The sequence below is a fragment of the Odocoileus virginianus genome, chromosome 13 (genome assembly GCF_023699985.2).
Source record: "Odocoileus virginianus isolate 20LAN1187 ecotype Illinois chromosome 13, Ovbor_1.2, whole genome shotgun sequence".
In the NCBI taxonomy this organism is placed as follows: Eukaryota; Metazoa; Chordata; class Mammalia; order Artiodactyla; family Cervidae; genus Odocoileus; species Odocoileus virginianus.
Window position 1 is genome coordinate 53989950 of NC_069686.1, and position 23486 is coordinate 54013435.

At 41.8% G+C, this 23486-nt stretch overlaps 1 protein-coding gene across 9 annotated transcripts in view; it reads left to right on the forward strand.

The window, feature by feature from the left end:
- Positions 1-23486, forward strand: part of NCKAP5 (NCK associated protein 5) — a 1117154-nt gene that overhangs the window by 457870 nt on the left and 635798 nt on the right. The window lies entirely within an intron of this gene.

A 23486-nucleotide genomic window follows, 5' to 3' on the forward strand; every position in this document is an offset into this window, starting at 1 on the left:
GCCGCCCGCGCTCTCTGGCCGTCCGACCCTTCGGCCGTTGCTCCCACTAGCCCGCGGGGACGCCTTGCTTCTGTGCCTCCCTCTGTGGTCTCCTCCGTCCACTTCTGCCCTCTCCCACCCTCCCTCACGGTCGCCCTGCTGTTTCCACCTTACCGGATCCCAACGGCAGGCAGGGGGATGAGTTCGGGGAGGTGGCACGAGGTTGCGGCTCTCGTCCCCCAGCGCCTGCACCTGGACCCGCCTCGCAGGCTGTGGGTGGGAGCCGCGATGTGCGCTTTCATCCCCTTGCCCGCTCCCACGCAGTCCGAGCCCCGCACAACACGCACACACCCTCCTCTCCACCTGTGGGGCCTTGCTTTTGTGCTGGGAGCGCAAAGGAAAACAAGCACACGTGCAGACACAGTTCCACGCTGGCGGCCTCCAGAGGCTCCCGAAGGGAGGGGGTGGGGGGAAGGGCCTGGTCTTGAGAACTCCAACTCATCCAAGCGCAGGACCAGTGCTTCTTCCTGCTCCAGGCCCCTCCAGGGGGGTCGGGAGGCTACCGTACTTGGCCCCATGCTGTGCCAGCAGAAACCCTTCAACCGCCCCCCACCCCACCCCGCCCCCCATCCCCAGGGGCCAGCGGCCTGGGCCACTTCTGGCCCCTGGGGCCTGCCTCCATCTCGGCATCCCCAGGCCCATCACCAGTGGTCTCTGACCTTGTCTACCCAGCTCAGGTTGTCTGGCCCTGGCAGCCCCTCACTGGTTGCTGTCTCCCCAGCTCACCAGGAGCTACTAGTGTGTGCCCTGTTGCTACTGGCAACTGCCTGTGCTGAAAGCTCAGCCCCCAAAGCCGCTTAATGCTGATTGATGGGCAGAAATGTGATATTTTCTGGAGCTTAACTGCCAGACTGGTGCAGGGGCCCTCCGGGCCACTGGAGCCCTGCAGACCTCCTGCTACCCTTCCCAACTGTAGGCCCCACCCCACCCCACCCCACCCCACCTTACCCCTTAGCCAAAAGTGACTGTTTGAATCAGCCCCTGAGCATAAATTTGGTGTCTGCATTTGCTTCCCTGAGTCACTAGCAGTCTCGCTGGAGTTTCCCTTCTTGATTCTGTTGAGATGGCTTCTGTTGAGAAGGATAAAAGAGGCAACAGTTTCTGGTCACTATGGTCTTCCTTTCTGCTGTCAGCCCGCACCTCCTCACACGTAGGTAGATTTCAGATAGATCATATCATGACCTGAACTGTTCTGCAAATGCTCCGGAAAACATTTTCCAAAAATAATTCATTTCCTCTCAGCACCTCTTCCTTAGCAGACTCCTCTCCTCCCACTGCAGCCTCTTCCCTCCTCCCATGGGAGCTGGTCCTCTGCACCGCAAGGAGACACAACCCCGGAAATAAGCCTGAGCTTGGGATGCTCCATGCTGGGCCAGCCTTTGCCACTTCTGTGTTTTTGCACATTAGCCATCCAAAATCATTACCCCTTCCCTTCTCTGAGATGGCAACCTCCTCCTCTAAGCTATTGTGAACTAAAAGAAAATGTTGCAGGCTCAGAAATTCCTGCACCTGTTTGTCCCCCTTCTCTTCTTCTCCAATTCTGAGTGCAAAGGGCTAGCTTTTATTATCAGTGAAATTTTCTTCAGAGTAAGTTTTGGTTCTGCAGTTTTTTTCTGAGCATCTCAGTGTTTTGGGCAGAATATTTTCACTATCTAAGTAGTCTAGCTTCACTTTACATGTGGATATTAATTTGGAAAACGATGTGATGTTTTAAGCCATTCATTTGTTCATGGCAACCAAGCTGTTTTGTGAGCTCTCCTGTGTTGGACATCAACCAAGGACCTGAATTGGAAATGGAGCAGAGATGAGGCCCAAATGGCTGTGGTCATTTTAAAGCCTCCATTAAAGTTGGATTGTGGTTATTGCCGTGATGGTTAATATTACAACAGCACACTACGTTCGACCAGGACTTTACAGTTTACAAAAGGCTTTCACAGGCATTATCTCCTTTAATCCCAGCAGTGGGAATTTTCAATAGTAGGGATTCCACCAAAAGGCCCAATAAGGCTCACCAATCCCGCTTAACCAAAAATAAAAAGAATCTCTCAGATCATCCCAACAGCTGACAGGGCTTTAAAACACAGAGTAAACAATTCAGAAGAAGCTTATGAAGCTTAGTTACTGGAATGTAGCTTGGGGAAGATAAGTGAAATGCATGGAACATGGGCATTAGCAGACAGGCATCTTGGGAAGACACTCCATCCTGAGAGGGCTGGCCGCTAGAGGTGGCTTTCTGGGCTCTGGACTGTTGCCTTATGCCAAGATCTAAAATGGGATGAAAGTGTTAGCACAAAGTTGCTGAGAGACTAGCAAATTAAGCAAAATGAGTAGGCAATGATGTTACTTTCTTTAGCTACAAGGCATTCTTGAGATATCCGCAAGTTTCTGGCATATATTTACTTTAGAAATGAGGCAATTTTCTGTATTTAGAGCATAAAACTTAAGAGTTTTTGTGCCTTGTCTGAGCCATATGAAGACAATCAAGGTTTTATTTTCCACCCACTACTTGGAAAACCAGGGTTATATTTGGAAACAGGTGGATAAATAGAAATTTCTCTGTTTTATCATTTATAGGAAAAATGTGCAGAAGGCCTTCATGTAGATTTGTTCCTTTTCTCTTATTCTTCAACATGGAGGGCAGCTGTTTCTCATGTCTCGGCTGTGAATATCACTCATGACTTCCCTCCAAAAGCAATGTCAAGAATGCCAACTGGTTGAGAATTTGGTTGGCATTTCAGACATCATGTGAGGCCTCTTGTTTGTCATTTTGAGAACTTTTATTCAAAGAAGATTTACAAGCAAGATGGTATATCATAAGGAGCTAATTATGGCCAGAGGCTGGCTGTGTGGACCACTAACGAGATAACAGATAAGCCAAGAAAGTAATCACAGAGTAAGGTCTGTTGTTAGGAAAGAATGAGATACCCAAGGAAGCTTTTTCTTGTTTGGTATCATGAGGGCTTTGTGGAAAACTTTTGATGTGTAGGTATTTTGGTTTTAAGTTTTTTTGTTTGTTTTGGTGGAGAATCTGTTTTCTCAACCCTGACACTCTGTATTTGGCATTCCTGTATATTATTTTTAATTCTTAGATGTTAAAAGATTTAGATTAAAGTTGAACTTACATGCTTAGGTTGACTGTATGTCAATGAAAAACGTACAACATATATATACACATATATTATATATATGAAGTTTGATTGGATCTAGTGTACCCTCCTCTAATGAGGGGACTTCTGTAGCTTCAGCTGGGTGCTTGAGGTTTCAAGTGAAGTTTACAGAGATGTATGATTGATTCCAACCCTAGGCATCCTCCTCTGATTTTCCTGTTTAATGTGAGAGACACGAGTGGAGGAAAGTTGTGGGCACCATGATGGCTAACATCACCCTGCTTGAAGGGTTGTCACGCTTCCCCATGACTCTCTAATCTAAACCCTCATTATTGATTTGCTTGTTCAATAAATATTTGTTGAGCATTTTTAGAGACCAGGCTCTGTGGTCCAAGCCTCTTTGCTTTTTCTGCAGAGCTGTGCCATTTCATCTAGTCCATTAGCCGTGTTTCTTTCAAATATCTGATGGTTTTGCCCTTCAGGGTTCCTGTAGCTGTGGTTTAGAGGACACAGAATGTGGTGCTTGAGAGGCTTTCTTGCTGCGGTGGAGCCCTATAGTATTGCTGCCAAAGGCTGCCGCCTCTGACTGTTGTTTCTTCCTAAATATTACTCTCTCTGACCTTCATTCTCCCAGTAACTGTTCAGATGTCTCCTCCTGCTTAGACGTCTTAGATGGCAGTGAATTAAGTAAGCAGTCCCTGTGAATTCATTGCTCATCTCAGACAGCATGGCTGTTTCATGTTACTTGATGTTAACTTAGCACACAAATATATTAAGGAAGTTTCTGGTTCTGAACCCAGATTCTCAGGTTCTCTGATAGCTAGGGAGGGTTGAAATAAAGGGAAGGAAGCGAATCATCATAGGCTGTGTTGAAAGATGTCAAAAATAGGTCATGGCACTTACTGCTGCAGGGAAGACTGTGACTCCTAAATGGATTATAGATTCAGAGTGTTGCTATAACTGCAAGTTACCTGGCAGATGGTTAAGAGATTAAGCCTAGGAGTCTTGTAGACTTGGACTCAGATCCTGATACCATCATTTACTATTGATGTGATTTGAGGCAAAGTTGTTAATCTCTATAACCTCAGCTTGGTTTCCTTATTAGTAAAAGAGAAAACAATATGCATTTATAAAGTGTTAAGTATAAATTCTAACATATACATTCTAAGTATACAATCATGGGCTTAGAACAACATCTAATATGCAAGAAGATTAGTGTATGCTGTCTGATGTGGCCTTTTAATGTTTTTCCATTGTGTTGGAACCCAATAGGACTGCTTTTTCACATCTATATCATCTTTGAACTGTCTCCCAGCACCATACAGAGAGTCACCACTATAGGAGAGTTATAGTTTAAGGCCATTGCAGCTACTTTCCAAAGGAGCACGTGAAGAGAGGATGTGATGATGTGAAAAAAAAAATACAGCTTAATAATAAGAAACTTCATCATAATGAAGACACCTGTCACTTAGTAAGCCCTGGTGTGTGTCAGACCTTTGTTAAAGGCAGCATATGATATCTGTGAGAGATGTTATTTTAGATGTTATTTATTTTATCATATCTCTATCCGTTATAGAGATAGGATAAAGGTAAACTTAAGTTTCATAGTGGTATTATTAACAAAATACTATTGGTTGCAAAGGAGAGTGTCAGACTTATCAGAGAAGCCTTCCTCAGGTGGTTTTTGCTGGTGTTTGAATGAATTGTCTGGAAATATTGGAAGTGATTTATTTCACAACTGCATTATCCAGGGTTGTATTGGGGTTCAACAATCTCTTGATCCCCTGTGCTCTGTTCATAGCATTATAGAAAAAAGAGAAAGAAAAGACTGGACTTTGTTAACCAGCCATTGAGGAATTCATTCTCTTTTCTTTCTTAAGTCTTTGTTCATTTTCGTTGTACATGCCCCCATGGAAAATACCTTACTCACTTCCCTTGAAAAGTTCTTCCTTATTCTAAGAACTACATTATCATCAATGATTTCTTTGAATTTATTTCTGTTTTTCTATTGCTTAACATTAAAGTGACCAAATTTTTCTGAGGTATAGTTCATATCAAGTTTATGAACACACATGGGTGTGTGCCAAATGGTAAGTGTGGCATTTTAAAATAGCATGGATTATTGACTACCGGCATCAGAGTCAAGTCCAAGATTCAGCACACATTTCATGTGATGCAAATTCTGATAAGTTGACTTCTCCCAAACTGTCCCTCTTTTGTTTTTCCTTTAGTCACGTCTTGTCTTTTCACCTAAACATGTTAATATTCTAATATTGTAATGCTTTTCTTCCCACCTCCTCCCAAGTGACAAATGTCCAAACTCAGCTGTCACTCTCCATTTTTTCCTATTGAGACTGTATAAAATGAACTGTCTTCTCAGATTTTTGGAGTGGTGTTTTTTCTTAGGAATCCTGAATTTGCCTGAATCACTGTAATGCAAAAAGTGAATCCCATAGGCTATCTAAATATTTGGGCATATGAATTTTAATCATTCATAATGATATTTTAAAGGAGACAGGTAGTCTCTTGAGAAAGCACAGGTTGATCTTTATAGCTCATCCGCTGTGCCCAGTTTAAAGAAATTCCAGCACAGAAAGAATTCTAGCCAAACACAGACTTTCTGTGCATTGCCAGAAGGCTTTCTTGTCTGCCATCTTTCATTCACTTGTTTATTCATTAATTTAGTCAACATACTGGGATTAAATACCTACCATGTGTCAGGCAACATGTCAGGCTCAAGAGTCACTGCAACCAGTGTCCATTCTTCAACAGAAAGTTATTAGTTCTCAAAAGAAACAAGCATGCACATTTGCCATTGCACATTTCTGCCCATTTCCTGCTTTGTGACTTATTTCAGGTGATCTCATTCTTGTTGCATTAATATACTATTTCACATTGATTTTCTTTTTTATTTCACCAAAACATTCATTCAGAAAATAGAAACTTTTGCTCTTCTAAAAGTTTCTATCTAGACTCTAGTCTGTCTCAGAGTGTATACTGCTTTTCATGATACATTTTCACTTGTCTTTTTTGCTCAGTTCTCAATGCCCAGTAGGCTTTTCATAAATATTTGTTAACTAGACAGCAGGAAGAAAAGGAAAACCTGAGGAAGCTTAGGAATTTCTTAAGGTGTTCAGTGTAGTTCAGTTCAGTCACTCAGTTGTGTCCGACTCTTTGCGACCTCATGAGCTGCAGCATGCCAGGCCTTCCTGTCCATCACCAACTCCCGGAGTCCTCCCAAACTCATGCCCATTGAGTCAGTGATGCCATCCAACCATCTCATCCTCTGTCGTCACCTTCTCCTCCTGCCCTCAATCTTTCTCAGTATCAGGGTTCACCCTAGATAATATACATGTTTCAATGCTGTTCTCTTGAAACATCCCACCCTCGCCTTCTCCCAGAGTCCACAAGTCTGTTCTATACATCTGAGTCTCTTTTTCTGTTTGGATGAAACTGGAGCCCATTATACAGAGCGAAGTAAGCCAGAAAGATAAAGACCATTACAGTATACTAACACATATATATGGACTTCAGGGTCTTTTCAAATGAGTCAGCTCTTTGCATCAGGTGGCCAAAGTATTGGAGTTTCAGCTTCAGCATCAGTTCTTCCAATGAACACCCAAGACTGATCTCCTTTAGGATGGACTGGTTGGATCTCCTTGCAGTCCAAGGGACTCTCAAGAATCTTCTCCAACACTGCAGTTTAAAAGCATTAATTCTTCGGTGCTCAGCTTTCTTTATAGTCCAACTCTCACATCCATACATGACTACTGGAAAAACCATAGCCTTGACTAGACGGACCTTTGTTGACAAAGTAGTGTCTCTGCTTTTTAATATGCTGTCTATGTAGGTCATAAACCTTAAAAGTGCTAGGAATTAGTAAATTCTCTGATTTGGGGGTTAACATACTCCAAAATGATAGTCATTTTTCTTCCTGCATGTCATCACATCTGCCTCAGATCATATGAGGGAATGTATCCTCTTTTACATTGGACAGTCTATTTTAGGGTTTGGTGTACACAGCCTTATGTCTGTGTTTTCACCTTAGACATTTTGGTACTGGTAATGATTTTCTAGAACTGTTGGAACCCTGATGCTGCTTTCTGGACACCCCACACCCACTCTGCTAAATTCTAATTACTCTGAAAGTTGCCTTCTGTCTCAATATGACCTCCCTCTTCCTCTTCCTCCACTGGCATACTTGGAGACATCCACTTTATTTCCATTCAAAGAGACCATGTGTAACACTTGTCCTGCACAAGACCTTGCCCCAGATTTCATGAATTTGTAGTGAGTTGTTAATAAAATTAGTTTCAAGATGCAGATGTCCCAGAGGAGCTTATTATCTAGCTGGAATAGGAAATACACCTGTAAGATAACAAAAACGTTTAGTGAAGAAAATCAGTATAACTGAAGTGGGAAGATGAAATGGTAGATGAGGACCAGGCAGATGGGATAGTCTTCAGGGTTTGGGGGCGGGGAAGGAGGGGGGAGGAGAACATAGCTGACCCCATAAGCTGATTAAAAAGAGGGAGAAGATCTAGGCAGGAGATGTAGGCACTTGAAGCAGCCGCAGAAGAGAAGGGGTGCTGAAGATGGAGAAGTAGTGGGGACCCAGCAATCATGGTCGGCAGATGTGTGCTAAGCCATCTGGGCTCAATCCTCTGGGCTGACTTTACCCAAAATACGTCTCCTTGGAACGGTAGGTCTGGTGGGTGTTGTAGATGTGTTAGTCCAAACAAGTTCCTCTGGTTGAAAAGTAAGAAAAGCTGAGGGAGAGTTAAACAGATTTTCTTTCCTGCAGACATTCTCAGGGGCTTTAATACGCTAATCTGCATTGTTCATTTCTTAAGAGTTTCCCAAAATATTTTTGATTGCTGAATCCATTTTTTATGGGGATCCTGTTTCAGAAAATGCTGTTGGAGGCCATTGATGATTTGGACTCATGTGGGTGGGAGATGTTAGGAGCAGGAACCTAAAGACAGTGCATAGTGGGTGGGACATGAGGGCGGAACATGGGATGCTGAGGAGGCGGGCAGGACAGGATGAAGGCCTGGATGGGGAGTGCCGTGAGAATGGGAAAGAAGAGAGAGATTCCGTGAGTTCTTAGTGTATAAAAACCTCCGTTCTTTTTTTTTTCCCAGTGACCAAATGGAAAAGAGTTGCCAAGATGGGGAATCAAGGATGGCCCCAAACTTTTAGATTTTTATGTGTTAGAAGCCTTATTTAGCAATTTCTATTTCTTTTTTTTTTTCCATTTATTTTTATTAGTTGGAGGCTAATTACTTTACATCATTACAGTAGTTTTTGTCATACATTGAAATGAATTAGCCATGGATTTACATGTATTCCCCATCCCAGTCCCCCCTCCCACCTCCCTCTCCACCCGATCCCTCTGGGTCTTCCCAGTCCACCAGGCCCGAGCACTTGTCTCATGCACCCAACCTGGGCTGGTGATCTGTTTCACCCTATATAATATACATGTTTCAATGCTGTTCTCTTGAAACATCCCACCCTCGCCTTCTCCCAGAGTCCACAAGTCAGTTCTATACATCTGAGTCTCTTTTTCTGTTTTGCATATAGGGTTCTTGTTACCATCTTTAAAGATAAAGACCATTACAGTATACTAGCAATTTCTATTTCTAAACTTCTCTACCAGGTGGTTGTCAAAAGCAATGAAAACTTCATGAAACGGGTATCTTTGCAGGCATGTACCTTTTTGGAGTGGATGCTCAATAGTCCAAATACTTCCTCAGTAAAATGAACTTAACACAGTCCTGCTATTTCAAATCATGTGTCTGGTATAACATTGTCATAAATGACCCAACAAGGCTATTAGACCTTCCTGAATTGGAAGTGGCTTGTTTTTGCCGAGGGAGTGTCTGCAACATGGAGAAGACACCACACCCTGCTGTTGGGAATCTGGTTCTTTGTCTGGCTAAAGGGCACTTATGTTGGTTTTCCTCATCATGGGGAGCTTTATTGGAAATGACAGTGGGCACAGTATAGGAGTCACACCGATTTTGCTGCCAGTCTCTTGAGTTTATTCATCCCTGGAGAGGCAGAGATTTTGTCTTACAGAGTTGAATCCCATCATTTGTCAGTTTGATCTCCAAGGACCAGACTCCAGGTCTGTTCCTCGTCTGCATATACTGTTTAATTTGTATGCAGGAGATCATGCACCTGGCTTTTGGCTGTTCACATAAGATTACACAGAATAATCATTTTTCTTTTTCTGTGATTATTTTCTATTTTTGAGAAATGTTCTTAATACCTTTTTCCCCCCAAATAGGCAGCAGAATCATGCAGTGGTATAAAATGCAAAGCCTTGCTGCTTTTTCTCTAAAATTGTTCATGGGAGCAATTAGTTATGATAAAATTCCCAGTTTTCTTACATATTTATGAATATAAATACATTTAACTGGTTGATAACTCATTCAATTTCCTATATTTACTTCTTTCCATTGCTATTCCTATTGTAATTCTGTTCATGTATTTGAAAGCTTGCAAATGATTCAAAGTCATTGTGGCTATTTAGTACTTCTGAATGTTTTTCTGTTTTATTGTTTGGAATTCCAAAGAGTGTCTGAATCCTTTTGGTTCTCCACTTATATTGCTTACTTGCACTGCTCATGGCCTTGAAAACCCTGAGTTATGCTTTTTTGAAGAAATCGTATTGGAGTGTAGTTGGTTTACAGTATTGTGTTGGTTTCCACTGCACAGCACCTTGAGGTCGTTTATACACGTACATTTATCCTCCCTTTTTCTAGAGTCTTTTCCTGTGTAGGTCATTACAGAGTAGAGCGCCTATCAGTAGACCCGTATTAGTTATCTGCTTTACATATAGTACAGTTATATGTCAATCTCATGATCCCCACTTATCCCTCCTCTCACAGTCCCATAAGCATGTTTGTTTTCTACATGTGACTCCTTCTGTTTTGTAAATAAGCTTATTTGTACCATTTTTTAGATTCCACATATAAGTGATATTATATGTGTCTTCTCTGTACTTCTTGCTTGACAAATCTCTGTCCATTGGTGCCTCACTTTGAAATTAACTTGTACCCTATAGATAAACCAGTGTCCTTGAGCATGTTGACTCCTTCGGGCTATAGACTTTTATGTCGATGCCTGATTTCTTCATTTGCCTCTCCCTGTTGGCTAAATTACTATATAATTGCACAATCAGTCTGTTCCTTTTTTGTTTGTTTTTGTTTCATTTTGTTTTGTTGTTAGCGCTACACTTTCGTGGTAGTAATTATCCCCAGCTCTTCTGCTACTCGGATCCCGCCAACCCCGCTGAGTCCACCCCTTTTGTGTTCGCCCTGTATTCTCAGCCTGTGTGTCCTAGACAGTGGCTATGAAGGGTGAGGACGGAACTCTTACTGTGACTCCAGCTCACTTGTCCAGCTATTGTTCTTGTTTGGCTGGCTAGGATTCGCTGACTTTCTGTTGCTACGTGAATCTAGGGGAGAAGGTAGGGAGGATAAGGGAAACAAATAGAGAAGGCGCAGCTTAGGAGATACCTACCTGGGAACAGTTGTCAGTGACTGGCCTCTAGTGTGCTAGATTTCAGCAGAAAGTTTTGCTGTTTCTTTTCAACTACAGGATATATTTTTCTTCCATTTCATATATTGTAGATAATAATACAGGCCAAATGTCTTTACTAGTTTGTACAGCCACATTAATTTCCTAAGTAGATGGTTATAATATCCTGAAGATTTTTATCTTTGTCATTCTTTCTCTAAACCACAATTTTAATATGCTTGTGAGAATATTGACCTGCCTTTTTACATGCAGATTTAAGAGAAAGTTTCAGAGTCTCATAAATGTTCTTTGATAAAAAGAAAAGCAAACATGAACAAGGTATTATTAATAAAAAGAAAAAAACAATTTGAGAAAGGTTAGAACAAAGGCATGCTGAATCAACCAGAATCAATCTATAGTGGTTGTATTTTGTGGGCACAACTTTTCCTAATGGGATTGTTAATTTTAATGAAGGATTTAGTCTCACTGCCTACTCATAGCTTCTATTTCTATGCAATTAGATTTAAGAAGAGTGGGTAGTGTTCCATTTTGTTTAATGAACAGATAAGAATATGTCACATAAGTATAAGCAAACACATGTATATGTTATGCATATTTTATTAGCATAATATGATATGAGTACCATTACTCAGAAAATAAGTTGCATATTTGAAATCAGACTGATCAGATTATATTTCCAACTTTATTCTTGGTTTATTTAAGCATTTTTATGTTTAAGCATTAAAAAATAAACTGATTGCTTTATTTAGTTTTAGTCTACCATTGTTCATTCCACTTTTCAGTAGAAGCCATGATATTTTGTTTGTTCACATACTAGAACATATACATGCTTTGAGGCCTTCGGAAAAGAATAATCTTAAGTCTTTAATAAGAGAAGCATCTTCCTTACCACCAGTCATCTCATACTCATGAGCTGGCACATAAATTGTTCATGAATAAAACTCTTATTTTTAACTCTATAATATAAGCTTTAGGCATGTATTATCTTATTATGGTACTACATTTTATTTCCGATGAAAGAAGTCCCATAAATTGTTGAGACTACCAGTGACACCGTTTGGTTTCCAAAACAAAAACTGCTAAAAGAATTCTAGGCAATGACTTCAGAGGATATTGTAATGCTCTTAGCTGCCACTGCCCACCCAGGGAGTGAAAGAGTTTCTTTCTCTTTATGAGAATTCTTATATCTGATTTCATTTAATAGAGCAGATAACTTCATATACATGTGTGCTTTTTGCCAACCAGACAGAATCTGTAGCCATGATCTCTTTCGCACTTCTTTTCTGGTATCTAGTACCAGGAGGAGACCTCTATTTGCCCATGTCAGGATTATGAGTATTCTCATTGCACTTTGCCTAAAACTACTGCTCCCACCCCCGCTCCCTGAGGAACAAAACTCCTATAAATAAGTGGATCAAAGGGATGAGGAATATAGACATTTACTACAAGTCAAAAGGTTTCTGCTTTTTACAATGTTGCCTCCAAAAATATTAATAAAAGTGATGTATTATAGTTATCTTTGAATTTATTTCCCATTTTTATAAAGGGGTGTGTCCCAAAGCCCTGGAAACAAAACAGTAATTATATGAACATTTATTTTGGAAGGAGGCAAGAAAACACAGATAGTTTGAAACTGGGAATATCTCTGATAACTATTGAATAGAGACATGTCAACTTAATTCAACAATTTTTCACATTTGTATTGGAGTTTTTTTCCTTTTTGGCTTACAACAGTTCTTTATATTAAGCATATCATTTTGATCCCACAACCACCACAAAAATCTAAGACATTATTTTCATTTTTCATAAAAGGAACCTTTTGGTAGTCAAATTGTGTGTTCATTTTTATATAGCTGGTGATTAAGTCAGAAGTCAAGTTCAAGTTTCCAGGCTCCTACTTGAAAAGCTATTTTCACTATAATACATGGGGTCCATTTAGATTATTTAAAATAAGCATCTAATAATTAGCAACATTTTCTGTTAACCCAATTTTCCAACGATTCATCAGAAACCAGTAATTTTATCATATATTTTGTGAAAAGTATAACACAGTTATTAAGAAAATGGGCTTTGTGGTCAGAGCTGGATTTCAAATCCATGTCTTCTCGACCTTAGATAACTTACCTCACCTAACTTCATGTGTGAATTGGTACCATAAACCCAGTGTTAGTGAAGATTAGGTGAGGTATATAGCGATGGTTCAGATGAAGGTAGCTGTCCCTCTCCTCTCCTCCACTGTTACTGTTTTCTTCACTACCTGATAAACAATTCCTGAATTTAGGGCTTAAAAGAACTTTCATTGTACTTCCTCTTACAGTTCTGAATTGATTGAGCTTGGCTGAGTGGTTCTTTTGCTCTTTATTGGCTGGGCCTGCCATCCGCTGGGCACTCCGCTGGCCTGTAGTATCCAAGATGACTCACCCACATGTCTGGTGCTTCGGTGGGATGCTGAGATGGCTGGCTCTGTGTTTCACTCCACTTGGTCTTTCCAATAGGACTTCTTATATGGTGTCTCAGGGCAAAACTAGTTCTGTAAGTGGCAGATTGTTACTTCTGCCACATTCTATGGGTTATAGGGATTCACAGGCCCAACCTGTTTTCAGTGATGGAGGGGACTATGCCTAACTGTCATAGTCATTCTAATTGTTCAAAGTTTTTAAGGATGTCTTTCCCATGCCTTTGCTGTGGTGCCATAAATAAGACAACTCCAGTCCGTGAGCAGAGGATTTGTGTCTCTCTCTGCCACTCCATGAGTTAATAGACGGTAACCTGGTTGCTTTCTAAAGAACAGGTTAGTATCCACTGTTCTCTCTCATGTTGAGGTTCACGTGGTAGAAGAGCTGGTGGAACATATCTGGGTAGGGTTTTGTGGTAATGACACCTCACATTCAAGTTTTTAACTTTAAGCCACTTTTGCATATATTTTTCCTCTTTCCTATGAAATACACATAGTTTTGGCTTATATACCCATTCTACATTTAGAGAAACTGAGTCTAGGACTTTAAATAACCTTTGCAATGGCATGAAGCTTGAAAAAAAGTAGAAATAGAGTCTCATTGCAGGGGCTCTGCACCTGAGGTATTGCCTCCCCATCTTGCTTCCATTCTAGAGATAAATGTGGTGAAACGGAATGGGAGTGGGGATGGTGGGAGCAGAAGGGAAGAGTAATGAGTGGGGCGTGTTAAGGGGAAGCACTGGGTGATAGATGGGACCTGAGCTCTCCCTGTGTTTCCCAATTCTGCTACTTTCCACTTTGTGAACTCCAGCCTTTAACTTCTCTACTCTCCAGCCTTCGCTGGCTTTATTTGTGGGATATACTATCTATTCCTTGAAAAAGAGAAGAATCATACTTGCCTTAGTGATGTCATAGGCTTGTTATGAATGTTAAATTAAGTATATTAACCATAGGGCCCAGCAGAGGACCTGGCATACAGAAGATGTTCAAAACATGTTAATTCTTTTTTCCTCTTTCCTTATATTTCTGAAGGTATCTTCTTTCTTGGGCACAGAGCTGAACATTTACTCTGTTTTTTTTTTAAATTTAATCTTACTTACGTAAAATTGATATACAGTGAAATGTTGTGTTAATTTTCAATGTTGCGTTAATATGTGATTCAGTTACACATGTTTGGTGCTTAGTTGCTCAGTCCTGTCTGATTCTTTGCGACCCCATGGAGTGTAGCCCACCAGGCTCCTCTGTCCATGGGGATTCTCCAGGCAAGAATACTGGAGTGGGTTGCCATGCCCTCCTCCAGGGGATCTTCTGAACCCAGGGATTGAACTCAGGTCTTCCACATGACAGGCGGATTCTTTACTGTCTGAGCCGCCATAGAAGCCCATACATATATTAGATTGGCCAAAACTTTTTTCAGATCTTTCTGTAACATGGGAAAACTCGAATGTTTTTGCCAACCCAATATATATATTATTTTTCATATTCTTTTCCATTATGGCTTATCACAGGATATTGAATATAGTTCCCTGTGCCATACAGTGGGACCTTGCTTTTTATCCATTCTATATGTATTCATTTGTATCTGCTAATCCCAAACTCCCACTTTATCCCTCCTCCTCCCTCTGCTTCCCCTTAAAACCACAAGTCTGTTCTCTCTGTGAGTCAGTTTTTGTTTCATAGATAGATTAATTTTTATCATATTTGATTCCACATATGAGGGACAGCATAGGGTATTTGTCTTTCTCTTTCTGACTTAGTACAATAATCTCTAGTTGCATCCATGTTGCTGCAAATGGGATTGTTTGGTTATTTTTTATGGCTTAGTAGTATTTCACTGTATATATGAACCACATCTTTACTCATTCATTTGTTGATGGGCATTTCGGTTGCTTCCATGTCTTGTGAATAGTGCTGCAATGAACATAGGGATGCATATGTCTTTTTACTTTTTTTATTTGTTAATAAAAATTTATAAAATAGTTATTATATTTTCAAATGCATTGAGCATTATCATTGTGCTTTTTGTCATCATAAATGAGTGGAAAAGTTTAGGTTCACTTGCCTGGCTTCCCATCAGGTATACTTTTATGGTTGCCCACTTCAGAGAAAGGCAGCTTGGGAAAAGTTGGCATCTTTTCCCTTGAAACACAGAACTGGTTATCCCTTAACAGGAGTGGTGATGTGAATGAATCCCTCTGTCCAGAAGGTAGCCGACAGAGTCTTCACCACACACACCACAAAAACTGTAGTTGGCAGACCACCAGGACTCGCCACCTACCTCAGGAGGATGGGAAAGGACCGTGGCTTACTTTTGTAAATGGCTGCTTCAGAAGATTATTCTAAGCATTGGGATGGATTCTACCAGCAGCACATCAGTCCCAAATTTAAACTTGTAGACTTTATGTACTAGAACTTTCGAAGGCTTCCGGCCCCTCCTTTTGGCTGGCATCGAAGAGAAGCTTTCTTCTTTAGCATTGGTGCTGCTCTCTGGCAGCCTGACTCTGGCCTCAGAGACTTCTGTTCTAGAAAGGGGAAGGTTGGACTCACTCCCGCAAGGATATAGGAAAATGCTCGTGCATCTTCTTTGCCTAAATCAGGTCAGGACAGCTGAAATGTGACCTTGGAATTGAACAGTGACTCTTCCTTGGCAGCAGTGCTCTGCTCACAGATCTTTTGTGTTCTGATCTGATGGTGTCTGGTGGTTCTGAAGCGGGGCTCAGCTTCTGCCAGTGATGGGGTATCTGTGAGTTGTGGTATTGTTGGGAGGTTGGGCTTTTGTGTATGTGACCAGAAAGAGAGCTCTGGGGTGAGAATGAAAGCTTTGAGAGTCTCTTTTCAACCGCTTCTAGGCATGGTTATGTCAAAACCAACTTGAGCAGATATATTTATTTCTTCCTTTTTGAAAGCCTCTGGAAAAAAGGATTTTATAGCTTTTCTAAGTAACCTTTCCTGCCAGGAACTCTCTTCTCATTTCTAATAAACATATCTCCAGTCTAAAAACCAGGCTTCTGTTCTCTTGTTTGTTTAATCAGGAGATGTGGGGATTAGACTGAACAATGATGCTTCAGGTATTGGAAAGTACTGGATGGATGATATTAGCTCATGGCAGCTACCTTCCCCCTGTGTTATGGAGTTCCAATTCTTGAACTCTGGGTCTGTGAAATCATTTTTACCTAGAGAAATTAAAAATAATATTTTAGTGGGTTATGGCCAAGGCCAGACATGAGGAGACTTCCTCCTCATTTCAGGGTCTAAGCCCTCCATTTCAGAGAACCACTAGAATAAACAAAATGAGGTTGAACAGGGAAGAAATAGGCATTTGTATCATGTCTCGGTTTCATTGCTCTTAAATAAGCCTGTGAAAATAAATGTTATAAGTTCATGTTTCTTTGTATGCACTGATTTCATTTGTATTTTCTAAACTTAACATCTAAAAATTCTCAATTCCCAATGGGTAGTGAGCTTGCTTTAGGTTAATGTTGCATACTTAAAGTGCCTTGCACAGTCAATAATGAATGATTGTATGTGGTTTTTTAGCAATTGGTGTGTGCTGGATGCTGTACTTAGTGTTATTATCCCCCTTAAAACCTCTGCCTGGTGAGTCCATAGCCATGTCACAAAATAATGACCAGCACATTCATGCAAAGCCTGACCTGTCCTGGGAAGGCCTAGCCTGGCCTTGGGGGAGCTCAGTGGCCGTTTTAGGGTCTGGATCAACATCTATACAGTTGTCTATTTTCTGTTTCACTGCTGTGACTGGGGCTTCCAAACTGGCAGATATATTTATCCGCCTGCCAAAGCAGGAGACACAAGATGAGGGTTCAATCTCTGGGTCAGGAAGCTCTCCTGGAATAGGAAATGGCAACCCTATCCAGTATTATTGCCTGGAAAATTCCATGGACAGAGGAGCCTGGTGGGCTACAGTCTATGGGGTCTCAAAGAGTTGGACACGACTGAGTGAGCGCATGTGCAACACGCTCTCACTATGACTAGCAGCAGATACTTGCTTTAGAGGCAAATAAAAGTAAATCAGAGAGAATTTGTTTCCAATGTGGGTTCTTTTCCACTGAGGAATTAGCAGGCAGTGAGGTGCCCAGGAGGGCAGAGCCTGAGTCAGAGGCAGTTGGCCTCATGCTCCTCACCCCCTCAAAGTTTTGGGAGGCGTGTCTGGCATGGTTTCTCAACACCCTTGAAGGGTGGTATCTCTTCTGTGAGGTTGTGAACTCAGCCAAGGACAACATCATGTCCATTCCCGTGGTGGAGGCCAAGGCTTAGCCCTCTGGGGTTCCAACTAGGAGCGAAACAAAAAATGGGCCACTCTGCTCCACCTGCCCTGCTCACTTGGGGTCTGAGCTTCTCTCCAGGGGGTCACCCAAGGTCCAAGTTTTGGGAGCTTGCCCCAACCAGGGGCTATCCTGAATGCACTCTTCCCCCCTTCTCCTAGGCATGTTTTCTTCCTTATTCCATGTCCCTGGGGCACTGCTCTGTGGCCAGCTCACCAAAAGATGGATTGTTTCTGATAAAGGTTTATCCCAAAGCTGTGGGTTGAGAGGTACTCTGCATGGGAAATATTTGCACATTTCATCAAACCGCTAAGAAAAATCTGATGTTTTCCTTGTGCTCTGGAGTCCGTGCTCTGATTTCATCTCAGGAACCTGATATTTGCAGATATCCTGTAATTCCTCTGTTTAAACTCCCTCCCCTTAGGTCGAAGTTAAAGCAAAACCAAAACCAAAAAAAAAAAAGCACTCTTTGCCATGGCATAGTAGTTGGATCTGATAGGGTCTGCCTTCTCCTCGCTTCCTTTTTCACACCCTGCCTGGACCTTTCCTCTGCTTGCAAAGCTCATTGCTGGCTGCCTGTCGCCCATCTCCATGATAAAGCCTCCTCTTCTTTCAGGTCTTATCTTAAGCCTCCTTCCTCCAGAGACAAAGTCAGCCCCCACAATGTGCTCCCATGGGAATGTCTTAGTCACCTGGGGCTGCTGTAACAAATAGCACAGACTGGGTGGCTTAAACTACGGATGCTCCATTTCTCATAATTCCAAAATCAAGATGCCTGGCATTTCAGTGTCTGGTGAGGAATCTCTTCCTGGCTTGCAAACTGCCAATTTCTTGCTGTGTCCTCTCCTGTGTCTTTCTTTATAAAGTTGCAAATTCCATTCGTGAGAACTCTAAGCTTATGCCTTCATTACCTCCCAAAGTACCCACCTCCAAGGTTAGAGCTTCAGCTTATGAGTTTTGGGGAGAATACAAACATCCAGTCCATGGAGAACATTATTTGCCTCCTTTGTAGCTTTCTTGTCATTTGCTGTTACTGACTTTGGGTTTGATCATCGGCTTCATACATGGGGACATAATGTCCATGCTGTTCTGTATGGAACACAGAGCTGGCACATAGGAGGTGGTCAGTAAACATGCCCTGGGAACAAGCAGGAAGACAAAGGAAGGGTGCTGGGATCAGGTCAGACTGGGGATTGTGGTACCTAGAGCAGTCTTGGAGAGAGTATTAGTCTCCTAATGCTGGCTGTAACAATTTGCCATGTATTCAGTGGCTTGCAGCAACATACATTTATGGTCTTTACAGTTCTGGAGGTCAGCAGTCTGAAATGGACTTTATAGTTCAAAGGTCAAGGTGTTGGCAGTACTGATTCCTCCTGGAGGCTCTTGTGGACAATCCATTTCCCTGTCTTTTCTAGCTTCTAAGGACCACCTGCATTCCTTGGCTCATGGCACCCTTCGAGCAATTAGGTCACTCTGACTGCTGCTTTCATTGCCACATCTCCTCCTCTGGTACTGATCTTCCTTGCCTCCCTCTTACAGGGATCCATGTGATAAAATTGGATCCACTTGGGTGACCCAGGATCATCCCCTGCCCCCATCTCAAGACCCCTGACTTGGTCATACCTTCGACATCCCTTTTGCCATGTAAGGTAATATTCTCCGAGGTTTCAGGGACTAGGCTGTGGACAGCTTAATGGTGATGGGGAACACTATATGACTAATCATAGAGAATTCTGGGGACATGGAAAGATTGTGTCACATCCCAATTAGAGCCAGAAGGGTCAGGGCATAGTGGGGCATAATGGCAGTCAGAAGTGTCATAACAAGTAGAGGAGGGGACACATTTATGTTGGGTTAAGTTGTTCTGTGGTTGAAGTAAGAGGTGTAACCCAGCAGGTCCTTTTAATGTGGACATAAGGAGGCATCACTCTATAACCAACTCCCTACATGGTAGGCTATAGTCCATAGTGTCGCGAAGAGTCAGACATGACTGAGCGACTTCACTTTCACTTTTCACTTTGATGCATTGGAGAAGGAAATGGCAACCCACTCCAGTATTGTTGCCTGGAGAATCCCAGGAACGGAGGAGCCCGGTGGGCTACTGTTTATGGGGTTGCACAGAGTCGGACATGACTGATGTGACTTAGCAGCAGCAGCAGTACATGCTCCATCTGTCCACTTGGAGACTGTCTGACTGCTACATTCGCATGTGGGTGATCGCATTTCTTCCACAACTACTTAAATGGGGATATCAAGATGTCAGGAGTGGATTCAGATTGTGGGCTGGGGGGAGACTAAAGGGACACTCATAGTCTGGGATAAATGAATTTAGAGTTATCTTCCTTGGCAGATTCATAGGAAGGAAATAAAAATGAGAAAGTAAGATACTGAGAAACAGACAAGGATGATGCCCATCAAAAACTCTGTAGTGGGGAGAGCATTATTTCTCTTTGAACTGTTAAGTTATTGGTTGGAATTGAGGAAGGAAGAGGTAGGTTTTCCCAGGGACCAGGATTGGAGCTGTTGATCCAGTAGGGGAGTAAGCAGAAGCAAGTCAAATGTTCTGTGGGTGCTCTGGGTTAGTCTGAGCAGAAGACGCCACTGTAAACCTGTCAGTTATGAGCGGCATGTGCTGTGCATGCTCGCTCAGTTGTGTCCGACTCTGCAAGCCCTTGGGCTGTAGCCGACTGTCAGACTCCTCTTGTCCATGGAACTTTCCAGGCAAGAATACTGGAATGGGTTGCAACTTCCTAATCCATATAGAAGAAAATTTTAAAGCTGAACTGCATTCAACATTGTCTTGCCCCTGCATTTTATAACTTAGAAAACTAAGGCCTAGAAAGTTCAAGTGTGGTGTCCAAAGACACATGGTCAGGTGGTATCAGAATTTAGACTAGAAATGAAGGCTTTTGGTTTCAATCCTGAAATGGTCTCATGTATTAGTGTCCCATATACTGTTCGATGCCTGTTGTAGAGAAGCGTGGGGCTAGAACACATGCCCACTGTCTCCATCCCAAAAACACAGATTGCTTTTGGTTTGATGCAGTCCTGAGTGGTTTTGTTTGAGAAGCAGATGGACAAAGAAGCTTTATATGAGTAGCATACGGCAAGAGGTGGAACATGCATACCCGCTGTGTGATTGGCTGTAGATTCAAAAATAGCCAGTCCTAAACAACAGCAGTGCAGTTAAACTCACCCACTTGGTCAATATCGCAGTGTAAGTGCACCATTTTCTAAAAGTGGCTGTCATGAAATCAAGGGAGGTCATGTGACTGGCTGATAGGAAGGCAGCTGCCCAGGGTCAAGTTCATTACTGCTCTCCTTTCAGCGTGGAGTCTGTTTTCTTCCCGGGCAGTGAGAGAATAGTTTCTCTAGAATATCCATGCAGCTTCTGGGGTTGAATTCCTAAACTGCTTTGAACACTTCGTCAGTAACGTGATGGGTCAATTAGTAAGCAATCAACGCATGGCTTTATTGACAGAGCAACTGCAGATACCCAGATAGGACACTGAAAGTTTCAATTCCCTTTTCCTAAGATAGTCGCATATCTGAAAGGTTTTTAGAGTAATTCTGGAGCAAGTAACATGAGATGAACATGACTTCAAGTAAGCCTTAGCAGAAAATAGGATGTGAAGGGGGGAAATTGCAGAACCGTAGAGTATGGGGAAAAGCAGATCTTTGCAGAAGAGGAAGTGAATATACCCTTGAGATATTCCATGACTGCCTACTTCCAGGTCGCCAAGTTTCAGAATGAATGAAGGCCTTCTCCACTCCCAGTATAAGCTTATATAAAGAAAACATATACTCAGATATTTCAGTGGGCCTTTAGCTATTCATGGATATTATCCCACAATAAATGCTTTGTGTAGCTGATTGGAATGCTTTTACTGCCTAAAGACCTTGGGTTCCTAGTGAGTTTTCTTTTTTAATTTAAAGTGGTGACGGTGGGCGCATGGGTAGAGGCTGCTTATTGGATTTTAATTTAATGCTATAAAATTTGAAGGGGTTGGGAAATCTTTATGTTCTTTTAATTGAAGTCTGCGTAATTTAAGGAGGTAGGAAATTAACATAGAATAAAATTGCTGTATGTAAAAATTATTTTTAACATTCGTCACAGTTTTTAATGTCAACATCATTAATGGCATGATCATAAAACAGCCATTAGCTTTGCCCATGCTGGATTTATTTAGTGAAAATGATGTAGAGACATAACTAACGAGATAAGGTAAAGAAAAGACAGCTTGCAGCCTCACCTCAAATCGCCAATTATTTGACCCTTCTTAGGCAGTGCTCGGTGTATTAGGTGTCCCAAATGGAATGCAGTTTAGGATTCACAAGGCAGAAACAGAATTACAGATACTGACAACAAGCTTACGGTTACTGAAGGGGAAATGTGTGTGGGGGGGAAGTAAGTCAGGAGCTTGGGATTAACACATACACATTACCATATATAAGATACATAACCAACAAGAATCTACGGTGCAGCACAGGGAACTCTGCTCAGTAATCTATGATGACCTGTATGGGAAGAACAGTCTGAGAAAGAATGGATATACATTTATATTAAAATCAAATCAGTTTGTGCTGTGAAACTAACACAACATTGTAAATCAACTATAATCCAAGAAACTTTTATAAAAATACAAAAGAACATAGGAAATGATTAAATTCCAGCCTCATTTGATATTATTGAAAAGAGTGCTGAATTGAAGAGCCTTGGGAAAAAGGACATTTAGGGAGAAACAAATAACCCTAAGGTTTAAGCAAGAACTTGGGAAGGTCTGAATGTCATCCTACTGTAGACTTTTGCTCTAGACTCTTACTCTAGATTCTACTTCCTGTTCTTTCATCTACTGTGTATCTCTTTGTCATTCAGTGTTCTTTGGCAAACATTCAAGCCTTGCCTTGTTCAAATTCATTCTACAGAACTCTACTTTCAGAGTCATGTTTTCCCAATTTTTTTGACTGCCAACCACAGTAAGAAATATGCTTTATATTTCAACCTAATGCATGTATACGTGTGAATATATACACATACAGGACACATACACATGTGTGACAAAAATGTATTTTTTTAAAAACAATGCTTAAGCACCAGATGAAATGAAGACAAGCTCGATGAGTCCTCATCTTCCCTCCATCAGGTATCCCGCCCCCTGCCACACTCTCATCCTGGATCAGTTGCAGCATGTACATTCTTGCTAAGCATCTGTGGAATGCACTGTGGTATTTTCTTTCATTCTTTTAAAATTTATTTTTATTGGAATATAGTTGCTTTACAATGTTGTGTTAATTTCTACTATATAACAGTGAATCAGCCATTCATATGCATATGTTCTCTCTTTTTTGGATTTCCTTCCCATTTAGGTCGCTATAGAGCACTCAGTAGGTCCTCAGTAGTTATCTGTTTTGTATATAGTACTGTATATATGTCAATCCCAATCTCCCAGTTCATCCCACCCTCCCATCTTGGTGTCTGTACATTTGTTCTCTGTGTCTCAATTTCTGTTTTGCAAATAAGATCATCTATATCATTTTCCACTGTGGAGTTTTCTAGTCTACCCTCTTCTTAAGGAATATCAGGTTTAGCAAAATTGTTGTGGATAATTGCAATTCAGTTCAGTTCAGTTGCTCAGTCGTGTCCGCCTCTTTGCGACCCCATGAACCACAGCACACCAGGCCTCCTTGTCCATCACCAACTCCCGGAGTCCACCCAAACCCATGTCCATTGTGTCAGTGATGCCATCCAACCATGTCATACTCCATCGTCCCCTTCTCCTCCTGCCCTCAATCTTTCCCAGCATCAGGGTCTTATCAGGTGAGTCAGCTCTTCACATCAGGTGGCCAAAGTATTGGAGTTTCAGCTTCAGCATCAGTCCTTCCAATGAACACCCAGGACTGATCTCCTTTAGGATGGACTGGTTAGACCTCCTTGCAGTCCAAGGGACTCTCAAGAGTCTTCTTCAACACCACAGTTCAAAAGCATCAATTCTTCTGCGCTTAGCTTTCTTTATAGTCCAACTCGCACATCCATACCTGACTGCTGGAAAAACC